This window comes from Pleurodeles waltl, chromosome 2_1, assembly GCF_031143425.1.
Source record: "Pleurodeles waltl isolate 20211129_DDA chromosome 2_1, aPleWal1.hap1.20221129, whole genome shotgun sequence".
Taxonomy (NCBI): Eukaryota; Metazoa; Chordata; class Amphibia; order Caudata; family Salamandridae; genus Pleurodeles; species Pleurodeles waltl.
In genome coordinates, this window is record NC_090438.1 from 645,164,354 (window position 1) to 645,179,703 (window position 15,350).

Here is a 15,350-nt window from a genome sequence, read left to right on the forward strand (position 1 = left end):
CTACATATAGGTAGTGACCTATATAGTGCACGGTTGTAATGGTGTCCCCGCACTCACAAAGTCAAGGGAATTTGCCCTGAACAATGTGGGGGTGCCTTGGCAAGTGCCAGGGTGCCCACACACTAAGTAACTTTGCACCTAACCTTCACTAAGTGAGGGTTAGACATATAGGTGACTTATAAGTTACTTATGTGCAGTGTAAAATGGCTGTGAAATAACGTAGACGTTATTTCACACAGGCTGCAGTGGCAGTCCTGTGTAAGAATTGTTTGAGCTCCCTATGGGTGGCAAAAGAAATGCTGCAGCCCATAGGGATCTCCTGGAACCCCAATACCCTGGGTACCTAGATACCATATACAACGGAATTATAAGGGTGTTCCAGTGCGCCAATCCGAATTGGTAAAATTAATCACTAGCCTGCAGTGACAATTTTAAAAGCAGAGAGAACATAAACACTGAGTTTCTGGTTAGCAGAGCCTCAGTGATACATTTAGGCACCACACAGGGAACACATATAGGCCACAAACATGTGAGCACTGGGGTCCTGGCTAGCAGGATCCCAGTGACACATATCAAACATACTGACAACATAGGGTTTTCACTATGAGCACTGGGCCCTGACCAGCAGGATCCCAGTGAGACAGTAAAAACACCCTGACATATACTCACAAACAGGCCAAAAGTGGGGGTAACAAGGCTAAAAAGAGGCTACCTTCCTACAGTAGTCTGGGCTGATCATCAGCAGTTGGGAAAGCCAACAGAAGCAGACACAGACCCCACAGGCAACTCAATGGCAGCAGGCAAAGTAAGGTGCAGTGAAGCCCAGTCAGCACATCTAGAAAGAAGTCCCACATTGGTGGAGCACCAAAGGAGAGATTGTCCTTGCAAGGATGAGCTGCTGCAGGGCGGGGCTACTTGGACCCTGAAGATCCCTTGGAGCAGGAGTCAGAAAGAATTGGTTGCTGCAAGAGTCATGGTGCACAATGTTTCCATCTTACAAGGAGAGGCAAATGATCACCGTCTCCCAAGTTGGATCGAAGCCAGAGAGGACCAAGGGGACAACTCAGACCCACCACCTCTGTTGCAGGATTCCTGCAGTTCCAGAGGAGAGAAAATCCATGGAGCTGGACATCATTGCCTTGGGTGCCTGCAGATACAGGAGAGTGACTCCTTCACTCTTCTTGCTGCAGCTGAAGTATTGCAAACCCACTAAATGCACAGAATAGAAATGTTGCAGTTGCTGGAAGGAGCTCGGGAAACAATGTCGCAAGGCGAGGTGGTCTCAGAAGTTGCAGCCTTGTTCGGTCCCTGAAGTGTTCAATTGTGGTTCCGGGGGCCAGGAGCAGAAGAGGTCAATGCATAGGAGTCCTGGTGGAGTCTTGCATGTCAACTTGAGGACCCACCCACAAGGGAGTCCCTAAATAGCTTTAAAAGGGGGTTTGGTCACTATGCATGGTGACCTCCTATCAAAGGGTGTCACTGATGTCACTGGCCTGACCCGGCCACTCAGCTGCTCAAGGAGGCCTCTACTCACCTTACGTCTTGTTTGCAAGATGGCAGATTCGAGTGGCCACCTGGAGGAGCTCTGGGCACCACCAAATAGACAGAGGAGTGGTCACACCGCTTTCCTATGTCCAGTTTTGCACGAGAACAAGGACCAGGGGTCCTTGGTCTGGTGCAATCCGATTTATGCAAAGAAGGCACCAAGGGCCATATATAGCAAAGGGTTTTACCCATTCTGTCTTTATAGGAAAATGTGTTCGTACATATGGCCCCAAATGTTTCCTTCAAAGTAAACTGGTAGCTTGGAAAGGCTACCCCTTTCCATCTTGTAACACCTATTTTCAAGGGAGAGGGTGTTGCATCCCCTCTCCCACAGGAAATCCTTTGTTCTACATTCCACATGTTTGAACTGGTCAAGCAGCAGGAGGGCAGAAACCTGAGACCCCCCCATTCAAAGGGAACCTGCGCCATTCTGCACAGGCGCTCTGAGTTGTCAACTGCAACTACTTGGTGACTTACACAGGGACCTATCTGCTCTTTAAACACCAGGGCCCATATTTATACTTTTTGACGCTAAACTGCGCTAACGCAGTTTAGCGTCAAAAAATTTAGCGCCATCTAACGCCATTCTGAAGCGCCATGCGGGCGCCGTATTTATGGAATGGCGTTAGCCGGCGCAAGCAGACCGGCGCTGCCTGGTTTGCGTGGAAAAAAACCACGTAGACCAGGCAGCGCCGGCGTTGGGAAAAAATGACGTTAGGGCATCTTAAAATGGGGCAAGTCAGGTTGAGGCAAAAAAATCGCCTCAACCCGATTTGCGCCATTTTTTTACGACGCCCAGACGCCATTTCATGACTCCTGTCTTAGTAAAGACAGGAGTCATGCCCCCTTGCCCAATGGCCATGCCCAGGGGACTTGTGTCCCCTGGGCATGGTCATTGGGCATAGTGGCATGTAGGGGGGCACAAATAAGGCCCCCCTATGCCACCCAAAAAAAAGTAAAAAAATATAAAAAATAATACTTACCTGAACTTACCTGAATGTCCCTGGGGTGGGTCCCTCCATCCTTGGGTGTCCTCCTGGGGTGGGCAGGGGTGGCAGGGGGGGTCCCTGGGGGCAGGGGAGGGCACCTGTGGGCTCATTTTGAGCCCACAGGCCCCTTAACGCCTACCCTGACCCAGGCGTTAAATAGTGGCGCAAATGCGGGGTTTTTTGACCCGCCAACTCCCGGGCGTGATTTTTGCCCGGGAGTATAAATACGACGCATTTGCGTCGCCGTCATTTTTTTAGACGGGAACGCCTTCCTTGCATCTCATTAACGCAAGGAAGGCGTTCACGCAAAAAAATGACGCTATTTGCCAATACTTTGGCGCTAGACGCATCTAACGCCAAAGTATAAATATGGCGTTAGTTTTGCGCCGAATTTGCGTCGGAAAAAACGACGCAAATTCGGCGCAAACGGAGTATAAATACGGGCCCAGGTGACTCCACACTGAAGTCACACTGGCTCCTGTGTCTCCCAGAGCCTCCACCCTCTGTCCATTGATGGTCACTCACTGCCTGTACTTCTTATTGTTTTCAGGCACATATGTTCTCTGGACCATCCCACTGTCCCCTAGTGAGACAAGGGCCTTTTCAGCTGGCTCCTAACCAACTGGAACCAACTCCTCCCCAAGCGCTACACTGTCCAAACCCTGTGACTGAGCACCAGTGGGTGCCGGTGTCCCCTTAGGACATTTGGGATCCCCTCTCACATGCCCCACCTGGTCACATGCAAAATACTTGTGGGGACCCCCCTCTGCCGGTTTCCCTTTGGAGAACCATAGCTTCTTTTTACTGTGGGGCTGGGAATCCTTACCCTGGGGACATGGTTGGGGCCCTTTGGAGAACTCACCCTGTTTACTCTTACCCCCCTTTCTTCTGAGAGGGACCCTGCCCACTCTTGGCATGGTCTTCCCATAACTCTTGTGGACCCTGGTGCCTTCCCAATGGTCCGCTTCCTGCGCAAGTTTCCTGGGGTCAGTCAGCTTGCTGTCAATCAGGTGCTGGCATAGCTCTGGAAAACAAAGACTATACAAGTGCTCCAAAGCAATTAAATTGTAAAGCCTTCTACACGTTGTTACCTTACTGCTCTTTACCCAACCATCCAATGTCAACTCAACCCTGCATGGATCTGAGGTGCCCAGTCCAGAAATTGACACATCGCTCTCTTGTGAAGGAGAAAAACGACGTATCGTCAACCACACAGGAGAAGAAACAACACATGGCCTCCCTTTCGAGGATGGAATCAACGCATCGCTGACTTTTCTGATGAACGCTTGCCTGTGCAGCTTTATTTTTTTACGTTAACCAGGTAATTTGCTCAAAATCAACGTTTCCATTGTGTTTCATGGAGTAAGACTCTCAGGCTTTCATTTTGACTTTGACGGTCTTGTCATCAATGGGCAGAGGATGGAGGCTCTGGGAGACACAGGAGCCATTGTGACTCCAGTGAGGAGTCACCTGTTGTCTAAAGAGCAGACAGGTCCCTGTGTAATTCACCAAGTAGTTGCAGTGGACAACTCAGAGCGCCTGTGCAGAATGGCGCAGGTTCCTCTTGAATGCAGGGTGGTCTCAGGTTCCTTGAAAGTAGCTGTGAGTCCAACCATGCCTGTAGATTGTTTGCTTGGTAATGACATGGAGGATTCCCCTTGGAAGGAGGTGGCACACAGGTCACACTTGGAGATGTTGGGTCTGCCTAGGTGAGTGTGTGTGTCTACTCAGTCAATGGTAGCCCGCCAGGGTGGTCAGAAGCCCCTGGAGCCTAACACAGTTGCCCAGGGGTCCTCCAGTAGGAGGAAGGGCAAGGGGCATGGGAAACCGGCCCCAGAAGTTCCCACAGTCCGGGAGGAGGCTGGACCTGAGGGTGACGCCTCAGACCCTACCAGCGGAACAGGTGGCTGAGCTGGGGGAGGTCCCTGAGCTGTCACAGTGAGAGCAGGAAGGGGGGCCCACCAGGGAGGCATTCTGTGAGGCACAGAAGTTATACCCTACTCTGGAGGGTTTGTGGCATCAGGCTGCAGACCAGGTGGCTGGCAAGGAGCCAGGATCACCCCTAATCTTTTGGGAGGACGACCTCCTGTATCATGAGCCTAACGTTGCTGAGGCTGTGTGCTGGTGTTACGCCAGTGCTTCAGAACCTTCCTACTGGGTTTAGCTCATGATCTGCCTTTAGCTGGACATTTGCTGCAAAACAAGACCTTTAACATGCTTGTCACCCACTTTTGCTTGCCCCAAATGCGCAGGCACTCAGATGCACACTGTAGGTCTTGTCAAACTTATCAGGTAAGTGGCAAGAGTGGGAGTAAATGCAAGGCTCCAATCCAACCTTTTCCTGTGGTTAGTACCTTCTTTGAAAGGGTTGATATTGACACTATGGCACCTCTGAATCCCAACACAGCCATGGACCAAAGGTTTATTCTGGGCTTGGTGGACCATGCCACCCTGTACCCAGAAGCCATTCCTCTGAGTTCAATCACATCCCCTGTAGTGGGACGTGCTTTGATGGGGTTTTTTACCTGCATGAGGTTCCCCAAGGAAGTGGAATCTGATAGGGGTAACGTATACGTTTACCACTCCTTACTACCCCCAAAGCAATGGTCTAGTTATAAGGTTCAACTGCACCTTGAAAGGCATGGTCATGGTCTTGTCAGAGCCCTTGAGGTGTAAGTGGGACGTCCTCTTGCCATGCTTTGTGTTCGCCTATGGGGAGGTGCCTCAGAAAGGTCTTGGATTTAGTCCTTTTGAGTTTCTGTATGGCCACCCTGTCAGGTGACCTTTAAATCTGGTAAAGGAGGACTTGGAGAAAGTCCCCAGTGACCCCCCCCCAGATGTATTCAGTTACATGCTGGCTTTTAGGAATCAGACTGATAGCTTCAGAGTTCTTGCACAAGAGAACCTAGAAGCAAGCCAGGAGGACATGAAATACTGATATAACCAGAATCTGTTTGAATTTCAACCTGGTCAGCAAGTATAGGTGATGGTGCCAGTGGAGACTAGGGTGATCTAGGACACGTGGACCGGGCCATTTGAGGTGGTAGAACGCAAGGTGATCCCTGAGGGTCTTGCATGTAAAACGCCAGAAGCCGCACTTTGAGCGAACTGAATTGAAAATGCTCCTAGCAACAGATGATGGGGTGGAGGAAGAGAGTGAGCCTCTTCCTGACCTCCTGTCTGCTGCTGGAGAGAAAGATGGGTCTGTGGAGGGTGTGAACCTCTCCCCCTCCCTGACCTCAGAACAACAAAGGGACTGTCACCAGGTGTTGGGTCAGTCTGCCTCCCTGTTCTCCTCAATCCCAGGGGACACACACTTTGTACACATGATGTGAACACTGGGGACAGTCCACCTGTTAAATAGAAGGTTTACGGGGTGACTGATAAGGTCAGGGCTAGCATCAAAGATGAGGTATCAAAGATGTTAACTCTAGGGGTAATTGAGTTTTCCATTAGTCCTTGGGTCAGCCCAGTGGCCTTGGTCCCAAAGGCTGCTGCTCTTGGTTCCATGCCAGAAGTCTGGTTCTGTGTGGATTACTGGGGTCTCAGTGTCGTCACTAAGACTGATCCCCACCCCATTCACCGAGTTGATGAGCTCGTTGATCAGTTGGGAGCTGCCAAATACCCTAGCACCTTTGACTTAATCTCTGGGTATTGGCAGATTGTCTTAAATGTGGGGGTCAAGGAGAGGTCAGCATTTTCTACTGCAGATGGGCACTACCAGTTTAAAGTAATGCATTTTTGGACGACAAATGCCCCTGCCACCTTTCAGAGGTTGGTCAAGCAGGTGTTGGCTGTACTGGACGATATCAGTGCTATCCACCTGGACAACATTGCTGTGTTCAGTTCTACTTGGGAGGCACACCTGCAGCACCTCTGCAAAGTGTTGGAGGCCTTGCAAAAGGCAGGCTTTACAAGTAAGGCAAGTAAGTGCCAAATAGGGCAGGGTTCAGAGGTGTACTTGGGGCCAGTTGCCAGGTAGCACCCCTACAACCACAAATTGACACTATTCTGGCTTGGGAGCCTACCAAGACCCAGACAGACGTGATAGCCTTTTTGGGCCTCACTGGTTATTATAGGAGGTTTGTCAAGGGGTATGGCACCATTGTTGCTCCCTTGAATGAGTTGACTTCCAAAAAACAACCAAAGAAGTTGATCTAGACAGAGTCTTGCCAGACAGCTTTTCATGTCCTGAAAGCTGAAATGTGCACAGCACCTTAGCTGAACGCACCTGATTTCTCCAAGAAGTTTGTTGTGCAAACTGATGCTTCAGAGCACAGCAGTGTTATCACAGCTAAATGAAGAGGTCCTAGATCAACCTGTAGCCTTCAAGAGCAGAAGGTTACTTCCCAGGGAGCTCAGGTGGGGTGCAATTAAGCGTGAAGCTTTTGCTGTGGTCTGGGCACTGAAGAAGCTGAGACCCCACTTGTTTGGGACTCACTTCCGGGTTCAGACAGACCACAGGCAACTCTGATGGTTAATGCAGATGAGGGGTGAGAATCCAAAACTGTTGAGGTAGTCCATTTCCCTACAAGGGATGGACTTTACGGTTGAACACTGCCCTGACACAGAACACCGAATGCTGATTGTCTGCCCAGATTCTTCCACCTTAGTGATGAAAACCCCCATGAGGTTGGGTAGTTCTCCCCACTTTCAGCTGGGGGAAACACGTGTTTGGACTTGGCATCCTTGGCATGGTCTCCCCTAACTTTTTGCCTCTGCTTCCCAGGTTGTTGATGTGTGCTGGACTCTGTTTTTGCTGTTTTTGATACTCTGGGCACTTTACCATTCCTAACCAGTGCTAAAGTGTAGGTGTTCCTGTGTAAAATGTATGTGTAATTTGCTTTTCCACGATTGGCATATTTGATTTACTAGTAAGTTCCTAGTAAAGTGTACTTGAGGTGTCACGGGCCTGTAAATCAAATGCTACTATTGGGCCTGCAGCACTGGTCATGCCACCCACATTAGTATCCCGTGTAAACATGGCTCAGATCTGCCAATTCGATTTGCCAAGTGTACCCACTTGCCAGGCCTAAACCTTTTTATACATGTAAAGCACCCATAGATAGGCACTATGTAGCCCTAAGGACAGAATACAGTGTATGTTAAAGGTTGGACATGTACTTGTGTGGTTTCACACGTCCTAACAGTGAAATATTGCTAAGTTTGGTTTTCACTGTTGCAAGGCCTATCTCTCTTATAGATAAATATAGGGTCTGTCTTTAAATATCTTTAAAGTGTAGATTCCCTTTGAGAGCAGATAGAAATGTGATGTTTGGGGTCTCTGAACTCACAATTTTTAAAATACATCTTTTATTGAAGTGGGTTTTCCGATTGTTAGTTTGAAAATGCCACTTTTAGAAAGTAGGCATTTTTTCCCTAAACTCTCTGTGCCTCTGCCTGTTTGTGGATTCCCTGACTGGGTCAGTTTGACACTTGGGCTGTTTGTGAATCCCCTCAAGACAGTGAGACAAAGGGAGCTAGGGTGTAGCCTTCATATCCTCATGAGTCATCTGTGCTAGAGTAGAGGGAGAAGTGGTCACTTACACCTGAATGAGCTGTGCCTGCCCTCTCCCAGTGCAGTATCCAAACCCCTGGAGTGTGTCTGGGGCCTGGCCTGGCCTGGACAAGGCAGGATCTTGCAAACAAGAGAAACTCCCCTCTGAAGTTTGCCAACTTCAAAGGCAGAAAGGGGTATAAGTATTGGAAACAGAACCCCTGCAAATTATATCAATTCTGGAACCAACAGGAACCTCTGCCAAAGAGAAGAGCTGAAGAGCTGAGGAGAAGTGTTGCCTTTGCCTGTGACTACTTTGTTGGACTATCCTGCAGTTGCTGCTTTTATCTGTGAAAGGGGACAACGACTGGGCTTTGTGGTATATTCCTGCTTGTGAAGAATCTCCAAGGGCTTGAACTGAGCTTGCCTCCTGTTTTGAAGTCTCAGTGCCATCAAAGACTTCCTCTGCCAGTACCTGGAGCATATGCTGAGACTCCTGTCCTGCCAAGTTGTGCTCTATCCAGTCCCTGGACCCTTGGAAGGTGAAGTTGGCAGAACAAGAGATGAAAATCCACGCAAAGATGCTCTGCAGGGAAATTTTCGATGCACCACCTGCGACGCTGCTGATAAACGATGCACCATCAAATCAATGCTCCACCTGCATTGTGGCTGGGAGATCAATGTATCACGGCTGGAGAAACGACACGCAACACCCATTTGCGGCTGCTGATAATGATACAAACCCGATACAGTGCAGTTTTCTAACACAGAGCAACTGGATTTTCCATGCGTCGTCCCAAGGCATCAAAGTCAACCCAACTCTGCACGGATCCGAGGTGCCCAGTCCGGAAATCGACTCATCGCTGTCTTGCGAGGGAGAAAAACGATGCACCGCTGACCCGACAGGAGAAGAAACGCTGCAAGGCCTCCCCTGGTGGGAAGAGATCGACATATCGCAGATTTTTCCAATGCACGCTCTCCCGAGCAACTTCATTTTTTACACTAACCAGGTACTTTGTGAAAAATCTACGTTTCCATTATTTTCTACGGAGTAAGACTCTTATGCCCTCATAATGAGTTTGGCGGTTTCTAATTGAGACTGCCAAAGTCACAGGAGCCAGAAAACCATTAGTGCTGGCGGTCTTCTGCCCGCCATAATATGGCTACTATGGCTACTGCCGGATTTCCACCACATTTAGGGCAGAAATCCGTCAGTAGCCATGCTGGTGGTTGGAAGCATCTGACGGTGCTACCACCTGCACCACCCCACCAGTAGGACGCCACCAGCTGATTAAGACCATTGTTATAGCCTGGTGGTGTCCTGCTGATGGGGCACGTCGATCGTCGGATTCCCATACCCACGAATATGTGGACTCATGGACATGCTGATCCAGAGGAAAACTGAAAAAAAAGGCCACACGCAGCTAGGGTTGGGTGCATGCTGGAGGAGTGACCAACCTTCAGGTGTGCATGGCGCTGATTATATTTACATCTGTGAATGCTAAGAAACAAACCAAAGAAACTTCACTGAAAAAAACAAAGGTTACAGGGATGTTATATTTAGTTTCTAAATTTACTCACACAAAACCTTTGCAATTCAGCATTTTATCATCAAACAAAACTTTATTCAGCTATAAAACTATCAACGCATGCATGAGCAATAGAAAGAGCAGCATAGAACGTGCAAATCTAAAACCAATGTAATAAATAAATATAGTGAAATAAAAACACTCACATATCTTTAGTATCATCAAATTACCCTAAAACCTTCCAAGCATTATCACAATAATGCTGTAAAAAAAAAAACAGCATGAAAGACTAGCCGTTCTGAATTCATAAGTATTTAGTCAGTTCCTATGAGTTCCAAAACAATCTATTAGATATTGTCTTCTGTGCAGGATTACTTTAGCCATTCTTTAAAAATTGATCGCACTTAAGCCATACAGCAACTAAAAACGTACTAACTGCCTGAACTACTACATCAGAAGTGTCGAATTTTCAAATTCTAAAGGCAGTAGCATACCGTCTAATGCCCATATTGAGACAGATAGGACACATCTACTTCTGTTGAAAAGTGGCATAAGCTGGGCAGAAGAACAGTATATGTTCTACTGACTCAGTGGCTAAACTACACGCAGGACACAAATTGGAAGCTAGTGCTTTCTTCCAACTACTGGTAAAAAGTTTCAGTGCAGACAATCATATACGAAACGGAAATATAGACTCTTGGCAAGACATTCAGAAACAGAGTAAAAAAAAATAATCAAAGTGAGGATACCACTTAGGCCCATATTTACACTTTTTGACGCAAGCCCACTAAACCCCGGATGAAGGGGCAAAAGGGCTGCCTCTGGATGGAAGAAGCCAAAGATTCTGCAACATTGGAAGGTGCCAAGAACTTCTCCTTTGTTTAGAGGATGTCCCACGGCTTGCTGGAGGATGCAGAGTTGTTTCCATGCAGAAAGACTGCAAACAAGCCTTGCTAGCTGCAAGAGTCACGGTTGAGGATTTTGGGTGCTGCTAGGGCCCAGGAAGGACCAGGAGGTCGCCCCTTGGAGGAGGAGACAGAAGGGGTGCTCAGCAACTCATAGAGCCCATGCAAAAGCATGCAGCATCCGTGGAAGTACCTAAACAGGCACTTAGAAGATCTGAGGACAGCGGTCAACTCAGAGTCACACAGGAGGGTCAAACGACGTCAGAGTCCAACTCAGCGAGTTTGGCAATGCAGGACGGAGTGCTGGGGACCTGGGCTAGGTTGTGCATGAAGGAAGTCTTGCAAAAGTGCACAGAAGCCCGAGCAGCTGCAGTCCACGCAATACACAGGATTGCTGTCTGGCGTGGGGAGGCAATGACTTACCTCCACCAAATTTGGACAGAAGGGCCACTGGACTTTCAAAGACACTTGGACCCAGCTCCAGTGTTCCAGGGACCACGCTCGTCAGGATGAGAGGGACCCAGAGGACCGGTGATGCAGAAGTTTGGTGCCTCCGTTGACAGGGGGAAGATTCCGTTGACCCACAGATTTCTTCTTGGCTTCCAGTGCAGGGTGAAGGCAGACAGCCCTCAGAGCATGCACCACCAGGAAACAGTCGAGAAAGCTGGCAGGATGAGGCGCTACAATGTTGCTGGTAGTCTTCTTGCTACTTTGTTGCGGTTATGCAGGCGTCCTGGAGCAGTCAGCGGTCGATCCTTGGCAGAAGTCGAAGAGGGAAGTGCAGAGGAACTCTGGTGAGATCCTGCATTCGTTATCTGAGAAACAGCCCACAGGAGAGACCCTAAATAGCCCACAGAGGAGGATTGGCTACTGAGAAAGGTAAGCATCTATCAGGAGGTTTCTCTGACGTTACCTGCTGGCACAGGCCCCTCAGAGCTGACTGTCCATTGTGCCCTCACACCTCTGCATCCAAGATGGCAGAGGTCTGGGACACACTAAAGGAGCTCTGGGCACCTCCCCTGGTAGGTGCTGGTCAGGGGAGTGGTCACTCCCCTTTCCTTTGTCCAGTTTCGTGCCAGAGCCAGGCTGGGGGATCGCTGAACTGGTGTAGACTAGCTTATGCAGAGAGGGCACCATCTGTGCCCATCAAAGTATTTCCAGAGGCTGGGGGAGGCTACTCCTCCCAGCCCTTCTCACCTATTTCCAAAGGGAGAGGGTGTAACACCCTCTCTCAGAGGAAATTCTTTGTTCTGCCTTCCTGGGACGAGGCTGCGCAGGCCCCAGGGGGGCCGAAACCTGTCTGAGGGGTTGGCAGCAGCAGTAGCTGGAGTGGAGACCCCGGAAAGTTAGTTTGGCAGCACTCGGGCTCTATGCTGGAGGCCCGTGGATGCATGGAATTGTCACCCCAATACCAGAATGGTATTGGAGTGACAATTCCATGATCCTAGACATGTTACATGACCATGTTCGGTTTTACCATTGTGACGCTACATATAGGTAGTGACCTATATAGTGCACGGTTGTAATGGTGTCCCCGCACTCACAAAGTCAAGGGAATTTGCCCTGAACAATGTGGGGGTGCCTTGGCAAGTGCCAGGGTGCCCACACACTAAGTAACTTTGCACCTAACCTTCACTAAGTGAGGGTTAGACATATAGGTGACTTATAAGTTACTTATGTGCAGTGTAAAATGGCTGTGAAATAACGTAGACGTTATTTCACACAGGCTGCAGTGGCAGTCCTGTGTAAGAATTGTTTGAGCTCCCTATGGGTGGCAAAAGAAATGCTGCAGCCCATAGGGATCTCCTGGAACCCCAATACCCTGGGTACCTAGATACCATATACAACGGAATTATAAGGGTGTTCCAGTGCGCCAATCCGAATTGGTAAAATTAATCACTAGCCTGCAGTGACAATTTTAAAAGCAGAGAGAACATAAACACTGAGTTTCTGGTTAGCAGAGCCTCAGTGATACATTTAGGCACCACACAGGGAACACATATAGGCCACAAACATGTGAGCACTGGGGTCCTGGCTAGCAGGATCCCAGTGACACATATCAAACATACTGACAACATAGGGTTTTCACTATGAGCACTGGGCCCTGACCAGCAGGATCCCAGTGAGACAGTAAAAACACCCTGACATATACTCACAAACAGGCCAAAAGTGGGGGTAACAAGGCTAAAAAGAGGCTACCTTCCTACAGTAGTCTGGGCTGATCATCAGCAGTTGGGAAAGCCAACAGAAGCAGACACAGACCCCACAGGCAACTCAATGGCAGCAGGCAAAGTAAGGTGCAGTGAAGCCCAGTCAGCACATCTAGAAAGAAGTCCCACATTGGTGGAGCACCAAAGGAGAGATTGTCCTTGCAAGGATGAGCTGCTGCAGGGCGGGGCTACTTGGACCCTGAAGATCCCTTGGAGCAGGAGTCAGAAAGAATTGGTTGCTGCAAGAGTCATGGTGCACAATGTTTCCATCTTACAAGGAGAGGCAAATGATCACCGTCTCCCAAGTTGGATCGAAGCCAGAGAGGACCAAGGGGACAACTCAGACCCACCACCTCTGTTGCAGGATTCCTGCAGTTCCAGAGGAGAGAAAATCCATGGAGCTGGACATCATTGCCTTGGGTGCCTGCAGATACAGGAGAGTGACTCCTTCACTCTTCTTGCTTCTTGCTGCAGCTGAAGTATTGCAAACCCACTAAATGCACAGAATAGAAATGTTGCAGTTGCTGGAAGGAGCTCGGGAAACAATGTCGCAAGGCGAGGTGGTCTCAGAAGTTGCAGCCTTGTTCGGTCCCTGAAGTGTTCAATTGTGGTTCCGGGGGCCAGGAGCAGAAGAGGTCAATGCATAGGAGTCCTGGTGGAGTCTTGCATGTCAACTTGAGGACCCACCCACAAGGGAGTCCCTAAATAGCTTTAAAAGGGGGTTTGGTCACTATGCATGGTGACCTCCTATCAAAGGGTGTCACTGATGTCACTGGCCTGACCCGGCCACTCAGCTGCTCAAGGAGGCCTCTACTCACCTTACGTCTTGTTTGCAAGATGGCAGATTCGAGTGGCCACCTGGAGGAGCTCTGGGCACCACCAAATAGACAGAGGAGTGGTCACACCGCTTTCCTATGTCCAGTTTTGCACGAGAACAAGGACCAGGGGTCCTTGGTCTGGTGCAATCCGATTTATGCAAAGAAGGCACCAAGGGCCATATATAGCAAAGGGTTTTACCCATTCTGTCTTTATAGGAAAATGTGTTCGTACATATGGCCCCAAATGTTTCCTTCAAAGTAAACTGGTAGCTTGGAAAGGCTACCCCTTTCCATCTTGTAACACCTATTTTCAAGGGAGAGGGTGTTGCATCCCCTCTCCCACAGGAAATCCTTTGTTCTACATTCCCCATGTTTGAACTGGTCAAGCAGCAGGAGGGCAGAAACCTGAGACCCCCCCATTCAAAGGGAACCTGCGCCATTCTGCACAGGCGCTCTGAGTTGTCAACTGCAACTACTTGGTGACTTACACAGGGACCTATCTGCTCTTTAAACACCAGGGCCCATATTTATACTTTTTGACGCTAAACTGCGCTAACGCAGTTTAGCGTCAAAAAATTTAGCGCCGTCTAACGCCATTCTGAAGCGCCATGCGGGCGCCGTATTTATGGAATGGCGTTAGCCGGCGCAAGCAGACCGGCGCTGCCTGGTTTGCGTGGAAAAAAACCACGTAGACCAGGCAGCGCCGGCGTTGGGAAAAAATGACGTTAGGGCATCTTAAAATGGGGCAAGTCAGGTTGAGGCAAAAAAATCGCCTCAACCCGATTTGCGCCATTTTTTTACGACGCCCAGACGCCATTTCATGACTCCTGTCTTAGTAAAGACAGGAGTCATGCCCCCTTGCCCAATGGCCATGCCCAGGGGACTTGTGTCCCCTGGGCATGGTCATTGGGCATAGTGGCATGTAGGGGGGCACAAATAAGGCCCCCCTATGCCACCCAAAAAAAAGTAAAAAAATATAAAAAATAATACTTACCTGAACTTACCTGAATGTCCCTGGGGTGGGTCCCTCCATCCTTGGGTGTCCTCCTGGGGTGGGCAGGGGTGGCAGGGGGGGTCCCTGGGGGCAGGGGAGGGCACCTGTGGGCTCATTTTGAGCCCACAGGCCCCTTAACGCCTACCCTGACCCAGGCGTTAAATAGTGGCGCAAATGCGGGGTTTTTTGACCCGCCAACTCCCGGGCGTGATTTTTGCCCGGGAGTATAAATACGACGCATTTGCGTCGCCGTCATTTTTTTAGACGGGAACGCCTTCCTTGCATCTCATTAACGCAAGGAAGGCGTTCACGCAAAAAAATGACGCTATTTGCCAATACTTTGGCGCTAGACGCATCTAACGCCAAAGTATAAATATGGCGTTAGTTTTGCGCCGAATTTGCGTCGGAAAAAACGACGCAAATTCGGCGCAAACGGAGTATAAATACGGGCCCAGGTGACTCCACACTGAAGTCACACTGGCTCCTGTGTCTCCCAGAGCCTCCACCCTCTGTCCATTGATGGTCACTCTCTGCCTGTACTTCTTATTGTTTTCAGGCACATATGTTCTCTGGACCATCCCACTGTCCCCTAGTGAGACAAGGGCCTTTTCAGCTGGCTCCTAACCAACTGGAACCAACTCCTCCCCAAGCGCTACACTGTCCAAACCCTGTGACTGAGCACCAGTGGGTGCCGGTGTCCCCTTAGGACATTTGGGATCCCCTCTCACATGCCCCACCTGGTCACATGCAAAATACTTGTGGGGACCCCCCTCTGCCGGTTTCCCTTTGGAGAACCATAGCTTCTTTTTACTGTGGGGCTGGGAATCCTTACCCTGGGGACATGGTTGGGGCCCTTTGGAGAA